Consider the following 15,254-nt stretch of genomic DNA (forward strand, 5'->3'; position numbering starts at 1 on the left):
ACCCTGCCCTGGCCCCGCATTTTTTTTCTGGAAAGGGTGGAAGGGACTCAGCTTCTCTAGGTCCTACATGGGAGGTGGTGGCAGCCCTGGGGTTTGGATCCAGAGTGCCAGGAGGGCGTCGCCTCTTCCTTCCCCAACAGCAGAGGGCAGCAGCAGAGTGGCACTTGCAAAGGCAATAGACCTGGAGCCCACCAGGCCCCACCTGAGCCTGGGCGCCCTGTGTGCAGTCTAGATGTTAGATTAAAAAATGAAAGGGAAGAGAAAACAACGTCTTTTGCAAAGGAAACCAAACCCTTCTTGCATGCCAGAGGGAATTTACCAGAACTGAGTTCTGACTGGGCACATAGCTACCCCTGGGATTGTCAAAATTGCCTTTCTCCCTTCTTACTTCTTTCTCTTCTTCTTCTCATTAGCTGACTTCTATTCTTTCTCCTTCCATTTTATTGTACTATTTCAAGATGACCACAGGATCCCACCCCAACCTCAGGCAGGTAGGGAGTAGGGTGGATAATACTTTGGACTTGATCTTTGAACATGAGGGAATTGACATTTATTGACCCCACAGAATTCTCTTCAAAGCAGAGGTTAAAGGGTCTGAAGACATTCATTTAAAGCCCAGCACCCCGAAAGAGCCGGACATTATTATTATTGCTCTTTGCCCTGACCCCTCAGCCTGGGGTGGGGGAGGGCCTAACCAAGAAAAAGCAAGCCTTTTTAAGGATCAGAAACTAAACATAATGAAGCTACTTCTCCCTCTGGAAGAGCGATCTGTGGGATCTAATCACAGCTGAAGTAACTTTATTAGGATGTGTATTCTGTCACAGCCTATTCCCTCTCACTCCTAACACTCACAGATCCTACACACTCACTCCACACTGCTAAACGTCCATACTTCCAGCCCCTACCACTGTAGTCTCAAACTTGCAATTCTGTTGATTCTCCTCTCAATCTTCTTCACGCCCGAATATCTACACAGTTTTTTTAAATACTCTTCTTCCACCCATTCCACAGGATTCGCACAAGTACCCTGACACATGCTCACACTCATGTGTCTGAACATTTCCATCTGCTTGTGAAATCTGTACATTCTGTTCATTCATCCATTTATCCAACAGTATTTTTTGAAAACATTCTATCTACCAGACACTATTCTAGAGGTGTTTTGGATGGACTGGTGCAGGGCACTCCCAGCCCTTTGGGGGAAACAGAATGGAAAGCAGATGTGCATCATGGTCTGTTAAGTGATGTGGATAGACGCGACTGATGGCAATACAAAGCAAGAGTGTGGAACTTGGCATGGAGGGTTTTCTAATGAGAGAAATGCCCCATCCAAGACACAGAAAACAGTGTTTTCCAGATTGGCAAAAGGAGAAGGGTAACTCTGAGAGAAGGAACCAAATGTAGGAAAAAATACAAAGGAGTGAGGGTGCAGCATGCTTGGGGGAAAGGAAGTCGTTCACTGCAGCTGGTTGTATGGTGTCTTGGCATGGGAAACAAGCAAAATCTCTGTAATTTGTAGAGAACGAGGAAAGAGGGGGAGAGAAATTTCTCCATATTCCAAAAAATCAGTAGGTCAACATATGACATGAACAGAGCAATCATCCGCCATCCACACGATTAAATACAATTAGAAAGATACATCTGTCAGGAAAAAAAAAAATGTACTGTGCAAAACACAGTATGAACAAAGCTACTGTGATCTGTCTAAACCATTTTCTTTCCCACTTTGCAGACTTCCTTAATAAGACTACTACTCTCAGAGGTTAGGTTCATGCCTCACTCTTTACCTGGTTGAGGTCAAGGTGTTGTGGTACAGTCACCATATATTTGCATTTATTTTTATTTATTTTTTTAAGAGAGAGGAGAGAGAGAGAGAGAGAGAGAGAGAGAGAGAGAGAGAGAGAGAATTTATTTATTTATTTATTTTAGTTATCGGTGGACACAACATCTTTGTTTGTATGTGGTGCTGAGGACCGAACCCGGGCCGCACGCATGCCAGGCGAGCGCGCTACCACTTGAGCCACATCCCCAGCCTCCTATATTTGCATTTAAAGAAATGATGACATAGGATGTTGCCTCTATTTCACAAGGTTACCAAACTCTTCCTATTAAGAGCTTTGGGTCCATACTGCTTCTTTTCTGCCTGCTTGCCCATGTCCAAAATACCCAGGAGTGCTCAGTTTGTCCACTGAGAGGCAGGCAAGCAGCCATTTTCCCTAGGCTTCCTTATTTAGCATTGGAGATGGTTTTAAATAGGCAGGTGGTTGTTGCCATGGTTACCCCATTACACCAGCAGCTAAACTTAGGAAGGGCCACAAGGGATAGGAAGAAAGCTTGATACCCAGGATTTGGAAATGTAAACGATATTATCAAATAGGCTTCATTTTACTGAGCTGAACTTGGGTTCTCCAAAGAGCAGCCACAGCTTGGCTAGAAATCTTTACCATTACTGCCTGGAACTGGGCCCTCAGGGATAACCTTGAGGTTAAATACAGGGAGTTATGATTGTTTTGTTTCATTTTGTTTGGTTTTGTTTTCAGCAAGGGAGTGTGACTAGTCAGGGCTGGAACTCATCAGGAAAGTTGACTCTTTCCCATCTCTAGTTCATATTCCTGAGCTATTCTAATAAGAATTCTTAACCCAGGGTTCAGGGGCTTTGGGGATTCTCAGAACACCTTGAAATTGAACCTAAGATCTTAGATATATTTTTCTGGAGAGAATCTCCATAACTAGCAGAATTTCTTAAAAGGACCTAAAACTTCCAAATGGTGAAAAATCACAGTTCTAAGGCTTCTTTGATTCTTAAGGGGTGTCAAATATGACTCAGCTGTTAGGATTTCAGGAAATTTTTCCCCCAGTGGTCTCATTGTATAGGTTGCTGCCAAGAAAGGTGGTGGGTTGCATGAAATTGTTTCCCTAATGAAATAGCTTTGTTAATGGAGCAAGAACCAGACCCAAGGAGGTAGCGATACGGGCCGTGTGTGATGGTGCTATTTTTGATCCCTTCTACTACCTAGTCTTTGAATTGCTAGGTTCATAGTCTAGAAAAGAAGAAAAAACATTCCTCAAATATTTTTATAAAACTATTTTAACATACAAAAATGTTACAGGAAGAGTATACAGGAAGTCATAGAGTATATAGCACATTTTAACAGTTATATCCCAAGCATCATTCACAAGTGGATCATTTTTGAGTGTAGAAACAGTGTTACAAGGGACCCAAAGAATTATTGTCCACTTTTGAACTCCTACAAGATGCCAGGGGTTTTTTTAAGTATATTAAACTATTTAAATCTCAAAACAATTATATAAGGTAAATATTATCATTTTCATGTTACAGATACAGAAATTGAGGCTGGGAAAAACTAAGTTACCTAGCTGAGATCACAAGGTTTTGTTTTTTTTTTTTAAGCAGTGAGATTAATTTGATTTCTGACTTATCTTAGTTGAAGACCTTTTGCTGCACCTGCTGTGACCCCCAGATTTCCTTTAGCAAATCCCTACTATGTACCAGGTGCTCTGATAGGTACTTTTTTGGGGGGAACTTGAGTTCCAATTCAAGAATACTTAACTACAGAGCTAAATCTCCAACACTTTTTATTTTTTATTTTGAAACAGGGTCTCCCTAAGTTGCTTAGGGCCTCACTAAGTTGCTAAGGCCAGCTTTGCACTCCTGAATTACAGGGATTACAGGTGTGCACCACCACACCCAGCTCTAGTAGGTACTTTATACACAATCCCACTCAGTGCTCATAACTTGCAGGTAAGTGTTATTGTCCCTTTTTTAGAGAGGAAGAAACTGAGGCTAAAGAGGGTGGATTTCTCATGGGCTCATCCAACTGTATGAATCGCCTCAATGAGAAAATGCTTGCTGAGTGCAGAAGGAGGAGACCATCATATCTTGTATGTAATGAGTCTTCTCCCTATCTCAATGTGCACAGCAGGGAGCAGGCATGGCTACATGATTTTGTATGACCCAGAACAAAATTGAAATGTGCCTTCCCTTGTTCTATTAAGAATTTAAAGTTGGTGAGCCTTCCAAAGTGTGAGGCATAGATCTCACACTGATGAGTGAGATGAGGGAAAGGAAATAAGAGAAAGAAGGCGCATTTTCCAGGTCTTGACGAGGGGAGAGTTTACAATAGAGGCAAAATAATGGAGGAAAGAGAGTATTTTAACTAGGGGATAAGGAGAGGGATTATCCATCCTTCAAAAGGACAGCAGTCAGTACTAGCAAGACTTCCATGAAGAATGCTATCCAGTCCTTTATGAAGTTTCCAGATTAAGTCTCTGTGAAGGGTTTTGTACATATGAAATCTACACCTAAAAACTATCTAACTCCAGTATCCCTGGCAGTGAGAATCCAGAAAGAGAAGTCTAACTACGGAGGTTTTTTTATTGTTGGTCAGAAACCCAGAGCACTTGAGGAATGTGTTATTCAAACCTGCTGAGTGTCATCCACTTGAATATGTCCTTCAGCAGTTGAGACTGAAGCAAGATATTTCCTGTCGGGCCTTTCAAAGGGACCGCAGCCGTGCTTCATTCCTTACCCAAGGCTGACCACCTTTCCCAAAAGCCCTCGAGTAATTAACAGGCTCTGGAGTGTTGGCTTTCTTGGAGCCAGGCCCATGGAGTGGCTGACGAGGGGTTCCCCAGAAGCCCTAATGTAGCTTGAGTCCTTAATAGGTTGCAAATACAACTTGCAAAGAACTAAGCACTTCATAGATATTTATAGAAGGAGGCAGCAGGGTATAGCCGAAGCTGGCATCCAAACCTGGCTCTGCAACTTGCTAGCTGTGTGACCTTGGGCAAGTTAATCCTTTTAATCCTTTGCTTCCTCCCTTGAAAATCTTGCAAGGTTGTTGTAAGATGTAGGAAGTTCATGGCACACAATAGGTTCTCAATAAATATTTCTTGTTGAATATCATTGACTGGCAAACAGAGGAAAGCATTGCTGAAATTGCCATAAAGCATTAACAATCAGATACTCTTTTGATGGAGTGGCAGGTGGAATTCAGTTCTCATTCTCATAGGATCTTTGGTCTATAGGCAGAGTCCTTTAAAAGAAAAGTTTGAGAACAACTAAAAGTTGGAGGACACCCCAGCAAGGATGCATTGAATCTGAATTAATCCCTCTCTTAGAGGATGGGAAAATGGGACCAATTATCTATCCAGTGTTGACTTAGGTTTTCCAGGATGGGTGCTGTGGAGAAAATTCCTCCTCCTGGCTCCATGTGGGTTCAAGAAGCAGAGGTTTGGGGTCTGAACATCATAGATTCTAAGTCCAGAATCTAAAGACAGAATCAAAGTGGGGAGTCCAAGACCCAAGCTGAAATGGTACCAGAAGAAGCAGAGTAGGGATGAGAGAGGGAGAGTTGCAGGGCAGATGCCATGTGGTTTACCAGCTGGGTCCATGAAATGCCCAGCTGGTGGCTAGGCAGGTGGCCTGGAGAAGTCAGGTGCTGGAAGATGTGACTATTCTCCCCATCACTGATGCTCACCCCTCTCACCAACCCCCAACCTTAGCTGAACTCAGAGATGTTCAGTGAGAGGAGCAACAGAAGCTAGCAAAGCTTTAGGCACATAGTTCTAAAAATGAAAGTGCCTCTTCTCTTGAATACCATGGTATGCTCTGCAGTCCCAGCATGCAGTGTATCCCCATATTCGCAAGGTAGTCTTCTTTTATCTAAAAATAAAACCATCTTAAGTTATTTTTTTCCAGAAGCACTATAAAATAGCCCAATATCACAGCCCAGATGTTTGGTTTTCCCAAAGCAAAGGATTAAAAATCGTCACTACTGGAGTCTGCATTCTGTGCCCTAACTTGGGCTTTAGCCTTTCTCATCCAGCAGCGCTCAGCACCCCAAAATAGACTTACCCTAGGTACCCAGTACTCCAGACTGACTGCATCTATTTCCCCTAATAGGTCAAATTCTTTTTTTTTAATAGGATTCTGAAAAGCCCCCAACATAAATGATTGTGGCGTTTTCTGTTTCCTTCCCCTGTAGGCATTCATTCATCAAGGAAATGTTTGGTGCTGTGTGCTCAAGTATCTTTGGCTCTTGACATCAGTCCTGACAGAGCAACTTACTTCATTATTTGACCATTCAGATGCTAACCTACAAAAATGCTTTAGCCCCCTCCCAACCCCACCTCTACTTGGAAGAGGCACGGAAACTAAAATGAATGAAATATGGGTTCATGTTTTTTCTCCAGGCTCTCATCATTACGCAACTGCAGAAGCCCATGCTTTTTTGGCTGGATTATTTGTTTACAATCAGCCCTCAATGATTTGCAGAAATGTAGGAGCAGCCACATGGATTGTCTAAAGCTGTGGATGATCAAAGATTTAGGAGGCTGCTATTAATATTTGTGCAGTTCTCTCCATCCTGACATTCACAGTATTTTAAATAATATGATGAAATCAATATTAACTCTTAGCATTGCCTTCCTTTTCCTGCCTGGCTTCCCAGTCAGAGTGGAACAGGCAAGAAAACCTCTCAGAACATGCACAGGGGCAGCCTATGGGACCTTGGGGCTCTCTCCAAAGTTGCCATTTGAACAAATCAATTCCTTATGGCAGCTTAACAGGCCTTTTCTCCTAGTCCCTGCCAGGCTAGAATAAGAAAGGTATTATTCATGTCAACAAAGAGCAAAATCAGTTGGTGATAATGTCAGAAGGAACTTGAAAGCAAGCTGTTTTTCAAGACTTTTGGCCAAGTCATCCAAAAGTTATCAGTATTTCTCGATTGATTGGTTTTTAGAAGCATTTGCATCAAAGAGCTCAAGGTATAGCATGTAATCAAGTTCAGAAGGTGAGGGTTAGCATGATAACCTCATGAAAGAAAGTCAGAGTACACAAAGTAGAAGCAAGGTGGGAACTGCCGGGGTCCTTAGAGGTGTTGATGGTCTGGATGCTTTCCAGAAGGGAGAGGTCAAGAAGGTACGGGAACTTTATAGGAAAGACTGACTCTGAGGTTGTTTCACCCAAAAAAAGAGGTTTAGGGAAAAGTGATTATTGGCCTCAAATATTTAAGAGGGTTTTCTCATAAGGGAGGAATTGGGTTATCTGGCATGATAAATCATAAGGAAAGTGACTGGAAAGACCAATCTGAGCCCCAAACTAGGACATCACTTCTACCAGTTAGAGCCATCCTCAAATATAGTGGGTCATTAGGTACAATGGTGGGTTTTCACATTTTCTGTGCAAGCAAGGTGCTAGATAAACGTTTTGGACTCCAATGGAGCTAAAGGCCCAAGAGAATAGGTTCTGTTATCAGACAACCTGGATTCAAGTCCTGCAGTTGTCACCACTTTTGTGTGACCTTGACCAAATTGCTCTTCCTAAACTTCAATCTTCTGACCTTGAGAATTGGACTGTGTCTCCATATGTGTTTTGTGTCATTGCTATCTCCAATTACCACTAACTTTGTAGCTTAAAACAATATTACTTTATCATATGACCGTTCTGGGGGTCAGAAGTCTCAACTAAGTGACACTGGGCCAAACCTCCCACCCCGAAATAAACCCTGTCCACATTAAAAAATATTTTCTTACAGCACTTTCATTGCACTGTTTCATTTACTTGAGCTCACACTGTATACATGGGTTCAAAACACGATTAACACAGCATTGCTTATAAGTTTTGAAAGGAAGTGGTAGAAAGCAGCTGATTGGAGTGCATTTATCTGCAGCAGAAGTTTTATTAGACTTTTCCAATTAAAAACTCCCAACGCACTTGTTCAGTCAATATGAGAGTTTTAAAGCTATTATTCAACTCCCTTTGCATTGGAAATAACTATTTGATATGTTCTGCAGTTCTACTTTTGTGGGGGGTAAATAAAAAAGAGAATAAGATCTTAAATAAAAAAAGATCTTATTCTCTTTGCACTGTTTCAGGATCTGTGCATAATTTTACAGTATCTCAGGAGGGCCAGTTTCTATGTTATTTTACTTTAGCAAGAGTTGCCTTCAGAACTTTGCAGTGGTGTAGATTTAAACACAAGTGAATAAGAGTGTATTTATTAAAGTATTTAGAATTCAGTCCTACTGCATCCCATACTAACAATAGTAGTTATCATTTGCTGAGAACCTTCAAGAATCTCATGTATATTATTTTTAGTTGGCACAACTTTCCAAGTAAAAGGTCAATATTAAGGATCCATTTTACAGATGGGAAAACTGAGACTCAGAGAGAGCCTATGCAAGTTGTTCCAAACCCCATGAGTTAATAGAGGAGCTGCTGTTCAAATCTAGGTCTGTCTGACTCCACAGCCTGCATTTATCCCATCACATTTTCCTGCCTCTCTTTGGGCCCAGTTTGATGCCTCATGACCAAAGAAGCACCCAAGAAAGAGACTAGAGAATAACTTGAATCAATGAAAGGACCTACATAAAACCATAAATAAACCCAAATCACTTTTCCTGGGGAAAAATAGAGAATGTATTGGGAACAGACCTCAAGCGAAGGATTCATGGGAGTAAATGGCAGACTCACTTCCTTACTCTTCATCTCAGCTCAGGAAACAATGTGGAGGGGCAGGGGTTGGGAATGTGCTTGTGCTTTAGAGGTGAGGTATTGTTTGGGATGGGAACAGGAATCTTCTAGCCTGGAGACATATTAAAAGCTGAAATGAATTCCTGAGAGAAGTTGTAGAATCCTTTCACGGGTTTCCCAAAGCAGAACATTTCATTCATCTGGGGTCACAAACTTTATCTTCTTTGAGCCCAGGGGTGTGCTTGTTACACCACTAGGCCCCCTCCCAGCTGGAGCTCTCCACCCACCCCTCTTCAGCAGGTCTCCTGTGAGACCTCTTTCCTCCGATGCTCCTCAGCTGCCCAGTGGTCCCCAAGACCACATGCCCACATGCCAACCTTGGGATTAGTCACTTCTAATCAATCATGTCACCTCCCTGGGTAGGCCCACCCCATCTGGAGCTGCCTGGTAGTCACCCTGAGATGTGATTCATATCATGTTGCTGCTACACATAATCTGCCATCGCAACTGTGTCCATTTTATAGAATTTAAGCTCCCTTGTATTTGCGTAAAATCCTCCTCAGATGCCAATCCCACCTTCTCCTTGACTTGCATCGGTTCTCTCACGTTCCCTCACACCTGCCCTTGTGTTTTTAATTCTTCTGTCTAGTGTGACAGCCCCAATTTTGATTTAATCATTATCTAGTACTTGTTTCAAGATGCTGCCCCTAAATTCCTCCTTCACTGACCAACCCTGGCCCTGGCCTTCATGTTTGCATTCAACTTTCTCTTAGAATTCATCTTCAAGGTTTTTGACACTTTTCCCCACTTTGATTTTTCTTCTTGATTTGTTATAATCTGTTTATAATCCGCTAGCTTTTCAGCACATTCATAAGCTTTCACTCAGAAAGAGTCTGACCCTGTTTGGGACCCACTAAACTAAAACTATAAGGGTGGGACTGAGCATCTTTCTTCATTTAGCCACAATGCATTGAGCATGATTTTGTTTTAGCTTCCTGCTAGGGCTGAGAGGAAAGGTGGACTGCCATAACCGCTTCTTTCCGGCAGTGGATGGGTCTTGCTGGGATGATGAACAAGTTCAGAAGCTATAACAACTGTATCAGTATCTGAGGGCTGCTGTAACAAATAGATCACTTAATAACAGGGAATTTATTCTCTCACAGTTCTGGAAGTTATAAGTCTGAGAGCAAGGTGTCAGCAAGGTCTGTTCCTTCCCTAGGATCCAAGAGAGAATGCATTCCGTGTGTATCCCCTTGCTTCTACTAGCTGCTAGCAATCCTTGGCATTCCTTGGCTTATAGATGCATCACTGCATCTCTGTGTCCTTCATCACAGGACGTTCCCCCAATGTGTCTCTCTATTTCCAAGTAAGGTCTCATTCACAGGTATGGGGAGTTAGGGTTTCAGCATATCTTTTTTTCACAGGGATACAATTCAACTCACAACATCAGCCCTCCCCCAATCTCTGGGGGAGGAAGAATATAATATAATATGATGATCTTTGTTTCAAAGGGGGGACAGGAACAATGAGGGTATTGTGTTGCTGAAGCACCTAACTGTGAAAGTGAGATTAGACTTCAAAAAGAAGGTAACTTTTGAGTGAGAGCTTGGGAGATAGAAATGGGACTTCACCGAGGGTAGAAGGAACCAGAGGCAAGCTAGGAGGAGGGAGGCAGCCTGGACAAAGGACATAAAGTGTGGAAGGTCCCTGGCAGGAGAGGAAAGGCAAGAGATTCCAAGTGAGGAGGAAAGGCAGGTGGGAAAGAGGTGGGATGAAGCTCCTGTGGCAAGATGGTGGTGGTCTTTGGAGGAGTTCCCACTTTATCCTAAACATAGGCACGTGAACAGTGCAGACACGCTGTCATCCAGTGTCTTTTAAATGAATCAATGAAAAAATGACTTCCTGTCAAAATTTGCAGAGCAAAGATTCCAGAGCTTCTCCTAGAAACATCTTTAAATACTGAGCCTTGCTGCAGTCTTACTACAGTGCAGGACATTAGGCTAGACCCAGGAAATAGAGAAAAAGAGAGGAAGAGGTAACTCCTGGGGTAGGGTGTCAGGAGAGAGCTGGGGGAAGTCAGCTCTGCTGACCTCCAGGAGCTGGGTAAACTATGGCAGCCAACCACAGAGCTTTCTTACAAACCCTGAGCTTTAAAGCAAACTGTCGGGTTGTGGAAGTAGAAATTCATATTGGGGGGGGGGGGCGGATTCCAAAGTTTCTCTCTTCCTTTCCACCACAATTCAGATTCCTTCATGCGGAAGTCAATTCAGGTGGCTGTGAAAATTAGTTTAACATGTCTTTTTTGTTTGTTTCTTGCTTACTTGCTTGTTTTTAGTTACAAAAAGAATGTCAAAGTTCATTAACCTTCTATTGGACTTTATTAATTAGAACTTTGGAAAATTGTTACCCTTTTGTTTATGAGTATTTTATGATATAACATAGTCCATCTTTATATTTAGAGCTGATGTGATTAGCATCACATCTCATTCTGACATGTTTCCTTTAAAATGTTCATAATTGTCCAGATTTTATTAAGAAGAAATTAAAAAACAAGGTGAAGGGATAGTAGATGTTCTCCAGAGTGAGTTAAGGGATTAATTTTAATTCTTCATTTAAATCAACATTTCCTACGGAAATTTTTAATGCACTTACTTACTATTTGACCAAAGGACATTTTGAAAGCCGCCTTTCACTAAAATTACCAGGAAACTCAGTAACTCTATTTAGCAAAATTAAAAATAAATAAATAAATAAATAAAAGAAACCCAGGAAAAAATCACTTCATAACTCTGTTATGTCAGGCCCCATGAAATGTAGACATGATTCCCAAGGCTCATTGCATCCAGCATCTGAAGAGCTGAGTTTTAGCCCTTTTTCTTGTTTACTGTGTGCCTCTGGGAAGTTACTCATTTCTCTGATTCTTAATGTTCTGCTGTGTAAAATGGAAATCACAACTATCTCACATGATGTTTACTAGATTAGAGTAGATAAATTCATGGATTGGAAATTTTGAGGGGGTTGGTTACAATGCTGTTGATTGCCATAGGAATTTGTAAGGAGGACATGCAGCAAGGTATATATGAATCCATTGAAAATCTCTAATCCAAATGCATGGTGTTGTGGCTTTTATCTGTAATAACTTATAGAATCTTAGCTTCAGACAGGACTTGAGATTTCAATCGGCATAAGTTTGCTCTCTATAGATACCCCTGTTGAGGGTCATCAGATTCCTACTTTGAAGACTGTAGAAGTGTTTAAATTTTGGAGTTGCAGGAAAGGGGGTCTTACCACTTCACATTTTATTAAGAAGGCATTTTCCCAATCTTCGAATGCTCTTCAACGAAAGAAAGACTCTCCTTAGTCCAAGAATGTACTCTATGCCCTCAAATTACTAAAGTGTCAGAGACTTTTGTAATCACTGAATATTCGTGTTATTTGAACCTACACTTAAATCGAAATTCCTCGTTGTCTAGTAGAAGACGTCTTCTCTTCTATTGAATGGAGAGTCCCTTTAATCTTGGAAGTGGGCCCTTTTGGAGAGCATTCCAAAGTGCCAATCAAGACAAGTACTCTACCTTGCCTTTGAACTCAATGAGCTGAAAGTGTGTCAGTAAACTCCAGCTTCGGGTTACTATAGAGTAAGAGGTGGCGGGAAGATCCTGGATAAATTAAAATCTCACCCCGTTTATCTTGGCTTTTGTTGGAGCTGTCAACACAGAGCGTTCCAATGAGTCAGGTTCTCTCTTTCCTCTTCTGTATCACTTTCTCCCTGAACTGGGGTGGGGAGAGGGACAAGCTACTCATAATCAGGGTTTCTGTGGATATGCACAGGGTTGGGATGAAGATAACGTAACAGGACGTCCTCCAAACTGAGCTGATGGCCTGGTTCAGATTTTATATATTGCCTTTTCCTCCACCTAACTGATCATAAGAATATGGGTAGGCAGGAGTGGAGGATGAGATAATCAACAATAGGCCAGTGGGGTAGAAGAGATTTGAAGAACTAGAGAACCTGCTTTTCCAGTAATTAAAAGTCAAGTTTATTACTCAAGTGTTTCATGATTGTGGAATAGTCAGTTACTCACCAGATTGTGCCCTAACTTACAAACACAGATCAACATAAAATATTTTCTCCCAGAAGAGGTAGAGGTGGATATTTTGCTTCTGTGCATTTGGGCTTAAACACCAGCAGCTTCAACTCTCATCCATCTGCAGCCAGTCAGCCCTTGAAATCAGACACACATTAGGACCCAAGTGCCAGATAGGAAGGAAAGGTCCAATTGGGAAGGATAGAGAGCCCAGCGCCCCGAACACCCACACATGCCACATCCCCAGCCCGGGGGGAGACATTTTTGAGTCAGCTTCCAAGAAAATTTCCAGGAGGAAAAAAAAAATATATATATATATATATATATATATATATAAATGAGGGGTCATAAATCCAAATGCCAATAGAAGCCTGGAAGTTAATGTAAATGAGAGAGTGGATGGATATGAGACTTTGGGTACAGTGGGGGATCCTGCAAACTGGAGAACATGAGAGAGTGCTTAAAGGAATCAGCCAGTTCCAATCAACTGTAGTCAGGTTGAAAAGGAACCCTGTATTAATGGACTGATTTCCTAAGAGAATCTGGACTCCCAGTGTTTATGTACAATATTCCAATTGAAAAAAAAATCACTGTGTAAGCCAAATCAGCACATCCCTGGGCCCATAACGTGCTTGGACTTCCAAGTTGCCATGTTGATCCCAGGAATTAAAAAACATAAGGACGAAGTGGGGACCAATTATTTATTTTTCTTGCTTGACTTTGGTCACAAATTATTGATGTTGTAGATATAAACTAATCTTCTACCAAAAATTGAAAATGAATGGGCTTTAGGAAAATTTAAGAGGTCAGTGTATTTGCATCAGCAAAGGGTTCCTAGATGTCATAAAAGAGATGATTCAAAAAGAAAAAGAACTCAGAAGGTCAGAGAGAACGTAAATCAGAGTCTGATTTAAGAAACAGAACATGGAAAAAAAGAGCAAATGCCCAATCTCCGTTTGCCGGGGGGTAGGGGGAGAGAATGAAGCAAATGTATGAGGCTCTGCCCAAAGAGGGTAGATTTGGACCTTCTGGAAAAGGAGAAGAGAATAGTTAACACACTCATCATGAGAGTCAACTCATGATGAGCCTGTGGAGGTAGTTACCTAAATTGTCTTCTTCCAGCACGTGGTATAGTAAGTCGCATTGTTGATGTGCATTCCCTAGGATGGCAAGAGAAAATTAACAGGAATATGATGGAGGTGGGTAATCATTAAATACACCTGGGAAAGCCTAAATTAAATTTATTTCTATTCTGTACAATGTTATAGAGACTTTAATATAGATCCTAACCTGCTGAAATCATTTAAAAGCAGAATAAAGAATTTTAGAAGAAATAGGCACCAGTGGGGAAATGCAGAGCTGTTCTGTAGCTAATCTGAGAACAACTGTTCTTCTGGACCATGGATTTTGATGCTGGAATGAGAGGCCCTTGGCAAGGAATCGGGAGCTTGTCACATAAACCAAGAGGAATATTTTGGGCCAGAGACTTGAAGACCAAACAGGAGGGCTTTAAAATGAGATTTAAGGGGGATAAAGTAGAGAATGTTCAAATGAAACTCTACAATCACAGCCCACAGAGGGGCAGCAGGTGTAGGCTAGAAATAAGGGGCACGGCAGAGGTGGTGCCAAGCAGTTCTCCTGAGGAACATCGGGGCCACACCTACAGCTGGAGCACGTTTGCCAAGGGCACAGAAAGAGGGGACAAACTGAATGAGTCACGTTCTTAGGGGAGACAACTGGACCTTAGAGACGGCAGGTAATGATAGGGTGGGGTGGAGCACACATCCACAGAGCAGGGATAGGTACTGACGGAGGATGACAGGTTCACATAAATCACAGTCACTGAAATGGGTGTTAAGAACGCACACACAAGTGTAAGAAGTCACACACGTCAGAGTGGAAGCAAAGCACAGAGCATATGGCTGAGATTTGCAAAAGGACAAAATCAAAAAGATTTTGCTGGCAGTATATACTACAGTTTCTCAGGCAGAGCAAGGCTCTGGCTGATGCTTTTCTATTTAAGATTTTTAGAACTGGCACAGGAGGGAGGTGGGATAGGGAAGGGAGTCGGTATTTATTTATCCAGGCATCTGCCCCATCTAATGAATTTTTTACTTGCCTTGCTAGTGGTTTCATGACTTGAGAGGTAAGGGAAACTGAAGAAAGGACTTTCTCTGGACTTCATCTGACCAGGAGGCATCAAGCTGGTCGATGGTGTGGAAGGCACAAGAAGCTTAGGGGGAGGTCACCAGACCGTGCTGGAGTTTTGTGATAGCAAAAGAAAGAAACATGATACCTAGCTAAGTGTGTGCCCTCTACTATCCTTCCTGTTCCCTCTGTTTCTCACTTTCCCTCTGGCATCTCCAGCCCTATCCTAGCAATATCCCAGCCCAGACTTCAGGGTCACCACCAGGGACCTCAAGTGGTGAAAAGCAAAGATCACCAATCCAAATTAAGCAGGAAAGATATGCTGCTTGTATTTCAAGGAACAGAGAATTCATGGCCACAAAGCCAATTTCATATAAGGAATTCTATTTTGGCTTTATGCGAGTGTATATCATGTATGATATATATGCACTCAATATTCCCAATAACCCCAGCAAGGAAGGTGATATTATCCCAAATGAACCATGAAGAAACTAAGAGACAGAGACTAAATGACTTACCCA

General features: G+C 42.0%; 1 protein-coding gene across 5 annotated transcripts in view; it reads left to right on the forward strand.

The window, feature by feature from the left end:
* Positions 1–15,254, forward strand: part of Dgkg (diacylglycerol kinase gamma) — a 153,838-nt gene that overhangs the window by 70,494 nt on the left and 68,090 nt on the right. The gene's annotated exons all lie outside the window — the stretch shown is intronic.

This window comes from Urocitellus parryii, chromosome 2 (assembly GCF_045843805.1).
Source record: "Urocitellus parryii isolate mUroPar1 chromosome 2, mUroPar1.hap1, whole genome shotgun sequence".
Taxonomy (NCBI): domain Eukaryota; kingdom Metazoa; phylum Chordata; class Mammalia; order Rodentia; family Sciuridae; genus Urocitellus; species Urocitellus parryii.